Raw genomic sequence first — 17,234 nt, 5'->3', positions numbered from 1 at the left:
ACAGGTTTTAGCTCTTTGATAATGCCAAGGACAATAACCTTATCTGTTTAAATATTTAAACATACACTTTGCTGTATTTTATATTTATATTTTTGTCTCCTTCAAATGGTATGTTGAAATTTAATGTCCCATGCAACAGTACTGAGAGGTGTGGCCTTTGGGGATGATTGAGACATGTGCTTATGTACCCTGTAACGGAGCTTGACAGAGAGAAGCCACTCCTTTGCTCACTTTTACCTTCTACCATTTGAAGACATAGCCTTCCTTCTTCCAGAGGGTGCCAAGTTCAAGGCAGCACCTCAAAACCTAAGGACAACATTTGCCAGATAGTAAATCTGCCAACACCTTAAGCTTGGATTTCCAAGACTCTGGGATTGTTATGAATTTCTGTCCTTTGTAAATAATCCCGTCTCCGTTACTCCATGATAACAATACAATATGGACTAAAACACATTTTGTTATTCATCCATGGGTTAACTAAAATTTAACTTATAAAGTTGTGGGGAAAAGACTCGCCCCAATTTTGGATAGATGTGCTAGAGGCTTGTAGCCTAGCTGGAATAAAAGGAAAAAGGAAGCCAATATCTCTACTTGAAAAATTCTTATTGGCTGACCATGGTTTTGTCCATTTTCCCCTACCTTGGACCTGCCAACCTCATGGTTTTGCTCTGTAAAAGTCCCTAGAAAAGACAGAGTCTTGAAGTAACCCACTCAGGCCCCCCTTCTGTCCCTCTCTTGGGCAGAAGCTTTCTTTCTCTCGATAAATACATTCTGCTCTTATAAAAAAGGAAAAAGGAAGAAGGTAGTGTGTATTTGAAGAGCTGTATTTTACTTTAGCGGGTGCAGAGTTTTGCGCTTGTGACCTGTGACATCGGTCTCTAGCTTCTTCAGCCTTCCATTGCAGTTTATGCCTGCAGCTCTCCTTGGAAGTTACAGACCACTGGTCCCAGACTTGTGTTGTGTCCCTGACCCTTCTTGTTCCCCAGCTCAGGCTTCTATGGAGCTGTGTGCACATGGCCATCATGAACTCTTCCACCTCTGATTTTGTAAGCTTGCTTAATAAATTCCCGTGTAAAATTTATAAACTTTCTATTGTGCTCCCCTAGAGAACTCTAACAAATAAGTTAAGGAAAAAAATATATTTGAGGCAAAATAAGGATTTTAGACTAAGCTATCTAATACATAGTCCAATGTACAACTATTTTTATGACATTTGGCAAAGCTTTCTCTAATGTACCTTTTGTTTTCCTGAAATTGTGAGGAACATTTTACTTTTTCTTCCTATATGGTGCTTTCCCCCATATGGCTCTTTTATGCAAATATGCCTGGTAGGGCTTTTGAATAATTAAGGCCAAATCTGTACACTGATGTCAGAGAAGTATTAAAGATTTTCAAAACTCAATCCTCAGCTTAGGGATTTGCAAACTAATCATCAAATGGTATCTAAAATTACCTTTGTTGTCTGGAAAATGACTTAATTTGTCCTATGCACAGAAGTGACAATTGGTAATTATGTGGAAACATGTCAACTTAATGAAGTTAAGAATAGGGTTGGCTTCCTTAATAATTTCCCCACCTCCACTGATCTGATGTCTTAATCTACTGCAGAACTTTTCCTCTTCTTTCTAGACAGACACTGTCCACTGAATGAATATTGATTAGAAACATCACCAGAATGTGAATAAATTATCCACTTACAAACTACCTTTCACTGAAGGTAAAGATCTTAAACCCATTGTTTCTTCTTTCTCTTTTTAGAAGCAATGTATAATTGTTGAGGAAAGGTCTGAGAAAACATAAAAGTATAAGGAAGCAAGAAGTGATGCTAGAAGCACCCTGAGCCACAGGTGAGAGCGTGTGATTCTATGGCACTCATGGAGGAGCTAAGTATTTTGATGTCTTCTTGATCCAAATGAATAATATTGATGGTTAAAAAGTAAAGGCATCAAAACATGGGTGGAGGTTGGAACAGAGGGAAGAGAAAAAGGAGAAAAAAGGAATGAAGATGTGTTATGTATGTAAACCAGCTTCCCAAATGGAGTGTAAATATTACATACAGCATGCATGTACTGAGAACCTAAATAATGAAACAAGAGAGCCTTAAAGAGCACATATGTATATCATCAATCCATACAAACCTCTTTGTGTAACAGGAATAAAAAAGGAAAATACTATACAAAAATTATGCATGGAGGCTACAGAGACTACAATGATAACAGCCCATGAGCAACTGCAAAGTTCACCTTTTTGTAAAAAAAGAAAAAAGGAATAAGAATCCCTCATAAGAAGCAGCATTGCTGAGAATGGTGATACAGGTCTGTTGTCTCAGCACTCTGGAAGCCTGAGGCAAGAGGATTACAAGTTCAAGTACAACCTCTGCAAATTAGGGAATTAGTGAGATTCTGTCTCAAAATAAAATGTGAAAATGGGCCAGGAATATAACTCACTGTGAAGGCCATGTGTTGAATGCCCATTATTGCAAAACAAAACAAAACAAAACAAAACAAAAAGACAAAAGAGAAGAAGAAGGAGAAGGAGAAGAAGGAGGAGGAAGGGGAGAAATAAGAGAGGGAAGAGGAGAAAAGGAAGGAGGGCGGGTGGGAGAAAGCTAAGTGGGGTAAAGAGAAGGAAGGGGAGGAGAGAGAGAAGAGAAGAAATAAGATGAAGGAAAAGAGGATGAAGAGGCAGAGAAGGCAGCTTTCTGGATCTTGAAAAAAAAAAGTAGAAAAGGAGAAATAAAACAGCAAACATTTAACCGGCTCTGCCCTCTGACTCAGGGCTGGTGCCTCTGTGCTCCATTTGCAGATGGTCTGAGCTTCAGGGACTCAGTGTCCACTGGGTTCTGAACTGCGTTCTCGAGGAGTAGAGATGGGTGAGGAAGGGAAAGAGGCTGAAGGAGGAGGGAGTTTGGAGGGGGAAAAGGCAAGGAAGACAAAGGGAGATGTCCTCTCACACAACTCCAGGAAAAGTCTGCGATATGTGAGGAAAAAAAAAAAAAACAGAGACAAACACTATGGGAGGCGAATATAAAAGTGACCAGTAAGCACGCGAAAGGGAAATGCATTTATTTATGTTAGGTTTACACTTGATCTTAGCCAAAAGGCCAAGGAGCAATACGTGTTATGTTAACTTTAATAGACTGAAAAACCCTAAACTGGATAAAGACAACGATTAAGTAAATGAATAAAATAGTAAGAATTAGTCTAGGCTAGTAAAAGTGTATGTGCTCCTCTTATATGCATACGAACATGCGCAGATGTGCAGGCACATATCTGAAAAAACACGTCAGAAAAGATAGTTAAGTAAGGGAAATTGAGGGGCCAGGGATATAGCTCAGTGGTGCAAGCGCCTGCATGGCAAGCATGAGGTCGTGAATTCGATTCCTGGTACCAAAAAAAGAAACTTAAGTAAGAGAAATTGAAAAACCCCAGCATTAATAAATTTGGAATTCCCAAAGAGGAAAAGATATGCCATAGAATCAGTATTTATTCAAACTGTTGAGGCATCTGCTTAAAACACAGTATGGGCTGCTTGTCTCCACTCAAGCAGTTTCATCTCTCCAGGAAATGGTATATGACAATAAAAGCAATGTCATCTTTCTGGTGTATTTCTCAATATGTATAATACATAAAGCATGCAAAATAGGTGCTAAACAATTGTTTATTTTCTTCCTAACTGTTCTGACACACAGCTTGCTATTAGGTTTTCATAGAGTCGCAAACCACACACAGTTTTGATTTCATAAGTGATCAGCTGCCTTCATCCCTGCATGGATCAAGGATCAACTGTACCTTACCAGGTGACCCTGCTTAGATCAGCTACGTAAAATATACACAAAGTATAATATATTCAGACAATGGAATATCATTTTGTCCTCAAAGAAATGGGCTTTCAAGCCATGCAAGTGCATGGAGGAAATTTAAATGCATATCACTAAGTAAAGAAGCCCAGTCTAACAGGGCTATATATTATATGATTCCAACTACTATGGAATCTATTGGGACAGTGAAAAGGATCAGTGGTTGCTGGGGGTGAGCGGGGAGGGAGATGAGAATAGGCAGAACATAGAGGCTTTTCAGTGCACTGGTAATACTCGTTATGCTGCTCTCATTAAGGACATACTCCACTAAAGATCTGTGTTCTTATAGAATATACAAGACTGAACCCTAAGGTAAACTATGGATTTTAAATGAAAATAAAGTATTCTCAATTATAATAAAGGCACCAATTCATGGGTAAATTTATTGATGTACCAATAATCAATAACCATGTGTTGATAGCAATTGAATGGAACATTCCAATGAAGGAACTTATGCATTTGTTGGGGGAAGAGGTTTTGAGAAACCTCCACACTTTCCATTTAATTTTGTTTTGAACTTCCCTGAAATTACTTAAGTAAGTGAGATTTCAGTGTTGGCAACTTGTTTCTTTATTATTTTTAGTTCTGTAATTTTCATTATCATGTACTTCTTTGATTAACATGGTAAAGTTTTATATCTCTTTTTATTGCCAATTACTTGTACACAATTCTATTATTTTCCTTGTAAAATACTAAGTGACAGTCCAGATTTAATGAGCTATGTGACTGCTGAATGTTTGTATTATAAATTACTGTATATCACAATCAGTGGGATTAATGTCTAAGATAAACTTAACATGTACTGTAGAGACAGCTATCATTTGAAACCACTACACCATAGGAGAAGGTAGTTAACATTAGGGGTTGAAAAAAAATCAATTTTGTTAGGCAACTGCACAATAAGAACTTTTGAAATGCTCCTTAGCTTCAGCAGAGTTCATGTGATGAAGGTGGCTAGGAAGGAAGTGTGGACTTGACCAGACTAGTAGAATCCAGCAAAGAGTTATGAGTTATATCACAATGTCTACGATAAACAGGACAGTCTTTGGAAGTTTCTTAAATAACAGGTTGGGGTAATTTTTGTGCTTTCTTGCTAAAATAATTTTATTTCTTTGAAACATATTTTTACTGTATTGAGTCACCATGTAACTTGACAGCCAGTCAGTAGAAAAGAAGACTTAAAATATTTATTTAACTCTATTGCTAAAGACAATATTTACCAAAACAACCTGATGAATAGATTCATGGTCAGGTGAAAAAATTATATGATATTAAGTTGTATTGGTCCACACATTCTGGAAAACAGAATACATGCAGAGTCAGTAATTATCTACTTATCATCTACCTATAGCTCTCTATCATCTATCTGTCCATCGATCTGAGTTTAAAGAATTGACTCATAATTGTGGGCTGGGAGGTTGGTAAGTTTAATACTCAGGGCAGACTTGCAGGATGCCCTGTATGTTTATATTAAAGATACTCAACCAGTATGTTTATATTAAAGACTTGATGCAGATTTCCTTTTCCAGGAAATCTCAGATTTTGCTTTTAGGGCCTATACCTGATTATCAGCATAAATTCCTTTATGTAAATTCAACAGATTGTACAGGTTGATCACATCTACAACACAGCTTCACAGCAACATCTAGACTGGTGTCTGATCAAACTGGGCACTGTAGTCTAGCCAAGCTGACGTAACAATTAGTCATCATAGGGGCTTCTTAAATTAAGGAGGACTTACTCTTAAGGAATTATAGCTCAGAGAATAGACTCTCCAAATCTGCTTCCTAAGAGGACTGGGAGAGCCAGGCGGAAGCAGCAGGCAAGAAATATATGACAAGGGACAACACAAAATTTTCTGTCCATGCTGAGAATGCAGGTGTTATTAACAATTATATCAAGATACAGGTTAAACTTTGATGTTTTCTATTAAATTATGGCATTTATTTACCTACATTATATTCTAGTAATATACGGTGTTCCTTTTAATTTTATTTATTTATTTATTTATTTATTTATTTATTTGTCTTTTTTGAGACAGGGTCTCACTGTGCAGTTCAGGCTGGCCTTGAACTCACTTTGTAGCCCAGGCTGGTTTCGAACTCACAACAATCCTACCGCCCCAGCCTTCCCATTGCTAGGATTATAGGCATGCACCACCATGCCTGGCATTCCTTTTTATTTTAAAGAGAATAAAAAAAAATAAAAGTGATCCTGAATTTCAAAACAAGATGATAGGAAATTAACAATTGTTGTTATATTGCATATTATTATCACCAAAGTAACTGCTCAGATTTGAAGATATAGACATGTAAAATCAATCAAACAATATAAGCACTAACTGTTCCTTTCAATAAACTAATAGAAATTAGGAGTACAATTGTCTGGATCTTATCTTATTTACTTTTTCAGTTTCTTATACTAGGGAGGCAATACCATATTTATACATGCAGGTCTGATTTATTTCACTTATAAGTATGGTATCTAGTTGCATCCATTTACCTATAAAAGCCTTGAGTTTATCTTTCTTCATAGCTGAGTAATACTCCATTGATTAAAAAAAACCTCAATCTTTTTATCCATTCCTCAGTTGATGGGCATTTGGGTTTTTTCCAAGATTTAGCTATGACAAATTGTACTGCTGTAACAAAGGGTGCACATATATCCCTGTGGTATGATGTTTTCAAATCTAGGAAAATATCCAGAAGGGGAATAGCTGGGTCGAATAGGCCTCCTATTCTTAGTTTTTTTTTGAATCTCTATATTGATTGTTCCAGTGGCTGCACCAGTCTACAGTCCCACCAACAGTGGAGAAGAGTACCTTTTTCCTCATGACCCCACCAGCATCTGTTATTGGTTGATTTCTTGATGATAGACATTCTTTTAGGGTTAAGATGGAATCTTAGTGTTGTTTTAATTTGCATTTGTCAAATGACCAACGATGTTGAACATTTTTAATGTATTTATTTGCCATTTGTATTTCTTCCTCTGGGAAGTGTGTATTCATCTCAGAGGCCCATTTTTTGATTGAGTCTTTGAAGTCTGGGGTCTAATTTTTTTAAAAAATTCTCTGTATGTTCTAGACAGAAGTCTTTTGTCTGAGGGACAATTTGCTAAAACTTTTTTCCCACTTCATAGTTTTTCTTTTTATTCTTTTTGTGATTTCTTGTCATCCTATTACATCCTATTACAGTCTTTATTAATCCCACTCACTGGTTAGTCATTTTACCACTTATTTGTAGGTGCAAAGAAAAGGCATTGGAGGAGAGTATACATTTTTCTCATCCTAGCTAACAGTAGGGTGGGATTACTGGTAGAAGTTTTATTCTCTGTGGTTTAGGAGGGGGAGTTAAGGAAGAGTGAACAAACATTCCACCAGTACATATGATATATCAACAGCAAATGCTTTGGTGAACTGATGATTGGCATAGGTCTATATTTACAATGTCCCCAAAAACTAATTCTTTCTTACATGTCTGAAAATTTATATTATCCCAGTTAGCAAAGGCAAGGAATTGCAGGAAACATGGGGGTAGGAGCAACTCTCCTCAGAACACAGATATATTGAAAATCATCACCAGTGTTGTCTTGCCTTTGGCAAATTTTCATATCACTAGTAGTGATTATTACATCTTGACTGTCCAGTCTAATTATGCTCAATATATACATATATGTATGTGTGTATATACTCTGAGTGGATAAAGTGAGAAAATCTCAGTGTATTTGATACAAATGCTTCTGCATTTGTTACAAAACCCTTCTGCATTTGTTACAAAACCCTTAAGGGAAGCCTATTTGCTAAATTATTCCAATTCTTCTCCTCTCTAGGTGGTTATCAGAAATCACTTATCCATGTCCTTTATACATAGGGGGGCCATGTAAGTTATGCTAATCCATCATGTGTCCTTCTAGAACTAGTATTTAATCAATAAGACATGATCATTCAAAAAACCATTTGTTATGTGGTCCCACTTTATTTGGCAAAACTGTAGCCTGAGTGATTTTAGAAATCACATAATGTACCTAGTTACCATGGAGCTTTGGGGAAAACCATGTTATTAGTTGTGTGTGCCACTCTATTAGAGAAGGCACTGAAAGCAAAAGAACAGAATGGATTTGTTTGCAATCAGGAAGAAAGAAACCAGAGCATTCAGATATTAAGGTACTTGTAAATTCGGAAGAAGTAATTGCTTTTCAAGCCCAAACAGTAAAGGACAAGTAAGTTCCTTGAGCAACAAAAGCACATTAAACTTATGCCTAGAAGCAAGAAGAAAATTAAGGGTAAAACTTTTAAATACATTGTTCCTTCTTTGTATGGTTTTCATGCAGCCCTATTAATCTTTTTAGTTGGACTAACTTAGAGTCTAGAGTGTGACTCTCTCATAGAAATTATATAGACTCCAGGTCTCATACATTATAGCTGTAGAACAGTTAAAATCATGCAAAGAACTGTGGATGAGACTTTTGGGATACACTGCTGATTGGAATAAAAGAAATTGAGTTTATGAAAAAGCTATATTGCAAAAGGAAAATGGTCCTGGTTTAAGGCTTACAGCTTGGCACATTCAACATCCTTGAACTCTGGCCATTGATAGGAAATAGTCCCTGTCCCCACAGAAGCTTTGCAGATGTAATGCTTAGATTGTCTCACGCAGAGAGCTCACAAAGGCGTCAGATGCCTCTGAAATCATTGCATTTCCCCAGGCCTCATTAGTGACTGAATAGTTAGAGACCCAAGGCCAGTCATTCTTAGAGATGAGAACCCCTCTAAGGCCTGACTTTACTCCATGTCCTTAGAGCTGCTTGCATGTTAAGATGCTAAAGCCCTTGATTGTATCTTTCCTTGCTTGCTTCCTCTCTTCACCTTAGGATCAGTGCCGTATTAAGATCTGAATATTTTCCAGCCTCCTCATTTTTTCTTACAGACATTGCTCCTGATGATTTAATTCCCTCTTGAGATCTGCTTCGTGGCGGACTCAGACAACCAGAGGGAATATTCTTTGATGTTCTATTCAGAAGTGGCCTACAAAGATAATGGAAATTGCAGGAGATTTAGAGCTCAGGAAGAAAGAACCAAAGGTAACAAGGAACAGGAGAATCCCTCATTCAGCAGTGCATTTCTTTCCAGCTGCATAATATTTTGCATTCTTTCCACCATTTACACGGAAGGATCTGCTAGAGATAAACTGTCTTCGATCTGACTTTCATAGGATGGCTTGGGAACAAATACCTTCTCTTAGGAGTGAACACCTCTTTGGGTCAAGAGGAGTTTATTCAAGCTAGAAATACAGACTAACTCAGTCAGGAGATAAGACACACAACAGTTATTTTAACATATAATTTAATGGAAAACATTATTGACTAGATGCTAAAGAAGTTAAAAGGAGGGCTGGGGATTTAGCTCAGCGGCAAAAGCGCCTGCCTGGCAAGCGCAAGGTCGTGAGTTCGATTCCTGGTACCGGAGAAAAACCAAAAAAAAAAAAAAAGAAGTTAAAAGGAAAAGAGAGGACACTGAAGTATCACAGATCGGATGTAAAAGAAATAGATACTTCTGAGGGTTTGGGACTTGTGGGAAAAGTTGGAATTACTGTAGAAATGGGATGCAACCCTGTGACTAGTGAATTTGAAGGAGAGAATTTTCTGGAAATAGAAAGCAAATCTTGGAGTGGGTGCCAGAAAGTGGATGCCTCTGCCTCTGAAGGGTCAAATTGTGGTTCTTTTGGAAGTATTAAAAATTACACACGCTAATCTGCTGTTCTTAACAATAAATGCTGGTAGACTTAAAAGGTATTATTGGAATGATATTGATTTGATTAAAAGGCAGATATGTGTCCTCGTTTTCTGTAGTTTTCCAATCTTGTTCTAGCACTCCTTGATAGCAAAGTTTAAGGGCAGGTCAGCTTGTAGATGGCAGAACATGGTTTCCAGAATGTCCATGCTATGAAGCTGAGAGATGATAGCTTATTAACAAACACAGTTCTGATAGAGATGCCACTGTGATCACTCACAGAGCCAGGCTTTGAGATGCCTAGTATGGCTGGATAAAGTACTTCTTCATGAACTCACTCAGTGAGGCTGGAAGTATATTTTGCTAGTTAAATAAATATTTGTTGATTAGAAGGGTAGACTGTGTCAGTCATTTTTAACTTAAAATTTGTGTAATTTTTTTCCCATTTTTGACTATAGGATGATTCATTCTCTGACTTCTTGCCATTCACATGACCCCCAATCTTCTCCTGACTAATGAATCGAGGGTAGGAATCTTATGTATCATTTGTGTTTTACACATTTAATTGGGATCCAAAGTTGCAAGAGGACCTTTGTTCCCTCTGTACTTGGTAACAACTCTCGATGGGAGATGATAGCTACTCCATCAGCTTGATGCTGAGGGACAGAGGCAGGCAGGCAGCGTCATCAGTGCCTCGGAGAGGAAGGGAACTTTGTGGTACTCATACTATTGAAATGTATGAGTGTTTTTTATTGCAGCATAATTGTCTATTCTAGTATAATATCTCATCTTTCTTTCAAAATAACATATTCTTGATATACTTTTCCCCTGCATTGTTATGTATTTGCTAGGTCTTTTCATGTTTTTTTTTTTAATTGAGGACATCTATTCCACTTCTTTTCCAAATAAGATTTGGGATGACTGATGAGGACACAAGTTTTAAAAAAAAGTTAACCATTTTAAAAACATGGATGTAATAAATAGCAGAGCTGTAAAATGTCAGAAGCCTTCCTCCACTTTGAATTTATTTAAAAAATGAAATACTTTTATGTGGTAAAAAACACTTTGGAAGTTTAAAGATATAAAATCAGTACAAATGCAATACTAAATACAAACATAATGTACTGGTACTTTACTTTTTTATTTTAAAGAGAAAAACCTAACAAAACAACAATGAATACAAAAACAAAAGCAACACAGAAACAACAAAAGTGATTCATGACCTCAAAACAAAATGATAGGATTTAACAGTGGTTGCTGCATTACATACTGAAGTTGCTTTGTCCAACAGATGTAAGAATGCAAATTGATCAAAGAATCAAAGACCATAACAAGTAATAAAAAAATCATTAATGTTGTCTTAAAACTTTATCACAATCCAAAAGATTTAACAGTGATAAGTTTAAATAGTTGTATAACTTCTCATCGAAAATAAACTGATCTTCTCTTTTAAAATGTAAAGTATAAACATTAAAATAAAAAACACAGTTATGGCTCAAACTCTGTTTCTAATGCAGTACAGAGTAGAATAAAAGCTTTATTGCAGGTGATCTTACAAACTACCAAATGGTCCTTTGAGTGTTTATTTTCATAATGCTATCCTGGGTATTTTTCATAGCAAGTATCATTGTAACCTGTACAAACGCCAGACATTTAATTATTTGAATAAATTTTAGACCTTACTTCATTCTATTACTTTATCATTGTGGAGTTTCACAATCAATTTCAATAGATGTACAGCTAGCCTTTGTTAACATAGGAGAAGAAGTGAAGGCATGCTCTTTCAGGTAGCAATAAAAGTCAGATTTGTTTTTAATTTATGTGTAAATTGTAACCTCTAAGTCCTTGGATTCTGTATTGTAAAATTAAATAATTGCTAAATGCTTTTTTTCTGTGTATCTCCTTACCCTCTTACATTCAGCCTTTTTGAAAGCCCAGGAGTGACAGTTCAAACGTGACACTATTTAAATATCAGGCTTATGGCACATAGCATGCCAAACTCAATTCCCTTTATTCAGTGTTTACTTCCCTTGTGCAACTTGGATCATAAACCACAAAGACTGAGAAACAAACCTGGATTGGCAAGAAGCATAGTGCAGCTGACTCTGGTTCTCTGAGTAATTACTTTGCCAGCATCAGGTTAGGTAAGGGAGTCACTAAAGAAGCAGGTGAGAATTCACTTCTCACTAAAATCCTGGATGCACTGAATTCTGAATAAAGGAACTTTTCCAGGGGAACCCTCACCAGAATGACAGCAGTGACAAATTTTACTTTCTAGCTCTTCACCACCATAGCTGTATGAGGCTGTATTCTCTAAAATTTTGTTTACACTCTGAAAAACTATTGGGCTATATTATGATAAATTACTATGGTAAATAAGCAGTTTTACTATGGTAGTTTGTGGAAACAGCCCCAGAGTTGAAGGCAAGGATTAATTTACTAATGATATTACTTTGGGTTTGTACCAATCTGTTTGACTTTTAAAATATTTTGAGTAGATCTTTTCTTCTTCCACAGAACACAAAAATGAATTGTCATTTTTTCAGAACACAGGTTATTCAAATTCATAATATTTGTAAGTGGAACAGTGGAAACCGAGGGAAATAAGCAAGCAAGCAAGCAAGCAAACAAACAAACAGAGAACCACTAACTCCATCTTCTAGCCTAGAGTCCAGCTCCTAAATCAGGATCATTAGATACTGTGAGCAGAGGGATTTACTTAATTATGACTGCATCATTATTAACTAATCATTTCTGTAACAGTTCTGTTGAACTTTTTTCTACTTGTTTACAATAGAGTCCTTTTTATACTGATATTCTTTTGTGTATGTTTTATATACTCATGTTTGGCTTTGTTAGATATTTTCCTTTCCTATTTTGCCTCGTCTATACATCGTGGCTTAATCTTGGCAGAGAAGCACACAACTCTGATCTTTCCATGATTTCTCTGATTTCCATGATTTCTCTGATCTTTTCCATGATTTCTATTTTTACAGGATTACAAGTGTTTTATGTCCTTAAGGCTTTGAGTCATTCACACTTTTTCTTTGCACAGCACAGGCAAAGACCATCTTTACCCCAGTAACAAAACTTTGATGTACTATTAAGTTAACAAAGACTTTGTATTATTTTGTTTCAACAAAGCCAATTTTATTATTAGAAACAAAAGAGAAAGATGTTCGCTGTTCCCAACTATCACTTCTTCCACAGTTCCATTGCTGGTCACTCAGAAAAAAGAGACTTGCCAGGTGTTATGTCTTGTAGTACCCAGAGCTACTGCTAGTGTTATTGAATGCAGAAACTTTATGTTGACATGTACCTCAAATGGCAAGGGGAATATGGTCAGATGAGATAGGTGAGTTGAACATCAAACAAATCCAAATCTCTGCCCTATAGCTGCAAGCCCCAGAGATTAAGTGCTAGCTGTCTGACAGAGAAGTAGAGCATATTATCATATCTAAACTTGCTCCAGTACAGTATGTTTAAGCAGAGGAAGGCATTGTGGGTAATCACCTTTTAGCTGAATAGTACATATCAATCATCAAAACATCCCTCAAGGAGATGAAGCTGCTGTAAAATCAGAATAAAGATCCAGTATTTTGTCTGATGATCTGAACATCGTGGCTGAGAACACAGTGAATGACAGTGCACATAAAGCCAACAGAGAATTGGAATATAATTTGAGCATTAATAGTATTAGCATGTTAGTAACAAATGACATGCAGGGAAGGCTGGTTTGCAAAGCTACATTTTAGGGCTTCAGAGAACTCCTACTGTGACACCATTGGTATGATCTTCCTTTCAAATGCCATCCTAGCCTTTGATTGCCAACTTTGCTTTGTCTCTGAGCCACATCAGTCTATAAAGAATAAAGGTTAGCTTTCCATTGCAGGAGAGCATAAAGGAAGTACAAGAGCAAAGCTTATATAATAGAAGGAAAGAATGCCAACATGTCATGGGATTGCTGAAATTGAAGGCACAAAATTAATGAGAGAGCCCCTGCTTCCTCCCCAAAAGGCTACAACAAATAAGAGACAAAGAAAGGATTGCCCTTCTTTTCCCCTATTGCTTGCCCTTTCTGAGCATCTCAGCCAGAGTTCTTTAAATGCCACCAACAGCAGGCTAGGGAGGGCTCTTGTTAAAATGCAAATGAACTCTTACTCAGAGGTATTTTGTGGAGAAAAGATTGAAATCAGGACAGGAAGATGTTAATCTTGAAAAATCTTTTCTGTACAAGGTGAGAGAGAACCCTTTGTTCATTTTTATTTTTTTTTTCTTTTCCATAGAGAGTAGTAAAATTCAATTGTAGAATTCTAAATTGTACAATTTGTTTTAAGGATTTAAAATTTGATCTCTGAGGGGTCTGCAATGGGAGGTGGCCTTTGATGAAAATGGTTTGTTGGTAATATCACACCTCCCACCCAGGTCAAGGATAGATGGAAAGTAATCATGAAATAATGTTAAAATATAGTCCTAATTTCCCATATATTGACACTGCTGATTTTTATTGTGTCAATTTGAATTAAGTCAAATAACACATCTGTTTAATTTTAGGAAACACAAAAATAGACCTCTGACTAATAATGGAGTTTGTAAACTAATAACAAATGCTTATATATATATTTTCTGTTCATTAAGTACCACCTCTAGAGGTTTGTTTTTTTTTTTTTTTTTTTTCTGAATTCCCTTCACCTACCTTTCAACTATTTTTTAAGGTCAGTCACCTTTTAGCCCTGAAAGATATGAGATGGAAGAAGAGAAATTAGTTAACTTGCCCAACACATACAGGCAATAGAGGTAGAAAGTGAATTCAGATAAATATTAGGCTTCAATGCATATATCTTAAATATATCCATCTCCCTCTACTTTTACACCAGAAACTTTAACTTCCTCCCTCTTGTCCAATAATATTTTCCCTTCTATAATTATGCAATCAATTTCAGATTCCATTTAATAGAGAAAATGTATAAAATTTGTCAAAATTTGTCAGTTGTATTTTATTCAATGTAATATTTTCTTTTGAATTCCTGATATCCCTTATCTCAATCTCTGTTCTTTCCTATTTATATTCTAAAATGGGTGTGCTTATTGTATGAGCCTTGAATGATGGGAAAAGATGAAGAAATAGGGGTTTAGATGTGAAATATGGGTTGCAGGGCAGATCATCTGCATTGAGAAATCCAGGGCATTTTCCTCTCCATAGTCACTTCCTTTGCTGTGACTGCCTTGTCTCTCACTAAGAGTAGAGACTCTTTCTTTCTTTTTTTTAATTTTAAAAATAAAAGGAGGAAAACATTAACAGACAGACAACATTTTACAACATATCAAAAGAACAGTACAGACAATACAGAGTTACAAACAAAGTGGTAGGGAATTAACATTGCTTGTTGTATTACATATTGATATCTTCAAAGTGGCTTCTCATGAAAACAGATATAGAAATGCAATACTGATCAACCAAAGACTCATCACTTGAACCTGAGCTAGCCTTGCAAAGTGTTTTACTGGGCAGCATATAGTTCAGAGGAACATCAAATTTGAAGTTAAGGACTGTACTTAACCAGCTTTGCATTATGGCAACAAAATACTGTAGGCATGTATCATAAACAGACAAGTCCTGTGTAGTTCAGAGTTTTGAAGGGCCAAAGCCCAAGATCTGGTAGCTCCATTTAGCTGGCTTCTGAGCAATGCAGGAGGTCATGATAGGGACACAGTTACATCTGAACTGGAGTAGAGAAAGCGGTGAGAGGGAGCTAGGCTTGCTCCTCTTATAACAATCCCCTTGCATGAACCGAGGAGTTTGCACCAGAACTAACAGGAGATTGGACATAGATTATCTCATGTCACCAAGTGACCTAAGGATCTTACAGTGGGCACTGCCCCCCATGGGTTCTCCCACATCTCTGGAGCACCTCCCTTGGGATCCAAGCCTTTAGCTGAAGTGAACCCTCTGATAACACTGAGATGATAGTCACTCTATAGCAAGGGCTCTGTGGCCCTATTGTGCGTCTTCTGCTGTGCTTTCTTTTCTCCCATTACCTGCAGACCTTCCTGTGGGTAGCCTGATGGAGCACTAGTGGTCAAGGTAAATTGGGATCACCCAGCATTCAGTCAACCACTGCATGTACAAATCCACCAGCATTAGCACAGCTACTGGGTCTAACCACAGCTAGCTATGCACACATGAGAATAAGCATTCCTTGTTTAAATCAATGATGTTTTGTTTTGCTGGCTATATATCATTAGAGTGGTAATAGATTAATGATGCAGAGGAGATGGATGGGGATTATAATGAGGGAAGTGGTGAAAAATATTAGCCTGCTTGGGGTGAAACACAGAAATAATTAATTGTATCACTTATCTGGTATAAATGTACATAGCTGGTTTAACAACATCAGTGAAACTAGATTACATCTATCCTTGATTTAGTATTCCTGGAGCTTCCAATCTTAAGAACTTTCTTGTAGGAGATTACATATTATCAGTTAATTATATCTATTGGGATTTATTGCTTTCCCAGGTTCCCATTGCACTATGAACAAAACATGTTTACAAGAAATTTTTATCCATTTTTTTCAGTCATTTGAAAAGAACCTCTTGGTTAACATTTTTTTCACTTTCATTAAAATTGTCCTCCCCTCTTTTTTTATCATATGCTATATTAGTCGGAATACTTCTATTAAAAAGATAGAATATTCAAGGAAAGATAGCTTGGAGATATAAGAAGAGGACTACCTACCTGTATTCGAGTGAGAGAAACTGCAAAGCATCGTACCCCATTTAATACTAAAAATATTGGACCGTTGCTTCTCTAGGCTCATGGATGATTCCTGCAATCTGAAAAGACAGAGAGGTTTATAGAGATTTCTGCTGGTAGGGAGCTGTTAAAAACCCCAAGCTAATCCTCCCTTTTGTGAACTCCTGCCAAAGCCAACACATGGTGAAAGGAGTCCACTATGGCTCTTGGTTAAATAACCTTTATTTCTTTTTGTGAAACAAAGCACAATTCCTTGATGCCATGTATACCCATTTACAGTATGCAGATGCACTAGATTGGAAGTCATCACATAGCTGCAAAAATAGTAACATCATACACTCCAAAACTCATGTTAAGCCTTTTGTTGTCAAAGTGCTTCTGATCTTCCTAAGGATGTATATGGCTTCAAGAAACAGGAAAGGAAAACAAATGATTCTTCCCATTAGAGCTCCAGGAGAAACTGTCTCTGCACACACCTTGACTGTCGCTGAGGACATTGGTTCCTCTGCTCTCCTTTCCAGACCTATAAAAGCAGACTTGTTTTATTTTATGCTAACAGGTTTGTGGCTTAATGTTTTTATTATGACAAGAGGAAATTAATGTACTGACTAAGAAAATGAAGAACTAGTAGCTTGGGGGCTTGTGACAGATTACAGAAGTTTTATGGAACACTGTGAACATAAGACATTTTATTTTCACTTTGAAAGACCTAGGAAGTCTCTGAAAGGTCTGTGGAGAAACGTGATGTGATTTGTTATATTTTTTGGAATAAAACACAGGTTTGTCTTGATGATAACTGCCTAAAGAGTGTAGGTGAAATGGCAGTTTGAATGGCTACATATATAGATGATGTGCAATATATTTTGTATTATTATGTGTTGTTATATATA

The 17,234-nt window shown here is 36.7% G+C and overlaps 1 long non-coding RNA gene across 1 annotated transcript in view; it reads left to right on the top strand.

The window, feature by feature from the left end:
- The window catches only part of LOC102006794, an 88,539-nt gene that overhangs the window by 61,348 nt on the left and 9,957 nt on the right, over nucleotides 1-17,234 (top strand). Inside the window, exon 4 of the long non-coding RNA XR_261179.2 lies at nucleotides 1,759-1,847. This is a non-coding gene — a long non-coding RNA (uncharacterized LOC102006794). The remainder of the gene's footprint in view (nucleotides 1-1,758; nucleotides 1,848-17,234) is intronic.

The sequence above is a fragment of the Chinchilla lanigera genome, unplaced genomic scaffold (assembly GCF_000276665.1).
Source record: "Chinchilla lanigera isolate Chin_1 unplaced genomic scaffold, ChiLan1.0 scaffold00025, whole genome shotgun sequence".
Classification (NCBI taxonomy): Eukaryota; Metazoa; Chordata; class Mammalia; order Rodentia; family Chinchillidae; genus Chinchilla; species Chinchilla lanigera.
This window is presented reverse-complemented; position numbering and strand designations above follow the sequence as displayed.